A 693-nucleotide genomic window follows, 5' to 3' on the forward strand; every position below is an offset into this window, starting at 1 on the left:
TTTATTCCCTACTTTACAACTAGTTGCCACTTGTTGTAAGATAGTCGTTAAACCACATTCAGACTGTCATTGGACTAACACCAAATTCAATGATATTTTCTGGTTGTATTCGGATCTTAATAGAACAATCATTATATGTTTCATTTGTTTGGTAATACTTTTTAATACAAACCATTTTATTTTTGTAGTCATATATATATATATATATATATATATATATATATATATATATATATAATTTTAATAAAAAAAATTATATTTATACCTTAACAAATTCAATTTTTTTTTTCTAAATTGTAGATTTCTTTATAAAATATACCATGTATAAGACATATTCATAGTTTAATAAACATATCAATTAACTAATATATAGTTTAATTTTTTCATGCTTACTCATATATTGATTTAGTGATTATTAGTATGCTTAACTAAATTCCAAGAATTTATAATTGCACTGTTAAGTTAAGAATATATGTGATTTAAAAGAGAATGATTTATAGTGGATGGAAATTGATACTAGAAAACCCATGAGAGGTGATTGTGTGGTATCATGTATGAGAATTTTATAGAGATGATTTGATGAAATCTTGATGATATAATGATATGACTTCATATTTTAGATTTTATGTGTATGAGTTGGAAGGTGTAATTAATGTTGTTAATGATATGTATGAGATAATTGTGATTAGGAAG

Source organism: Lactuca serriola, chromosome 8 (assembly GCF_051521515.1).
Source record: "Lactuca serriola cultivar US96UC23 chromosome 8, Lser_US96UC23_V15, whole genome shotgun sequence".
NCBI classification, from domain to species: Eukaryota; Viridiplantae; Streptophyta; class Magnoliopsida; order Asterales; family Asteraceae; genus Lactuca; species Lactuca serriola.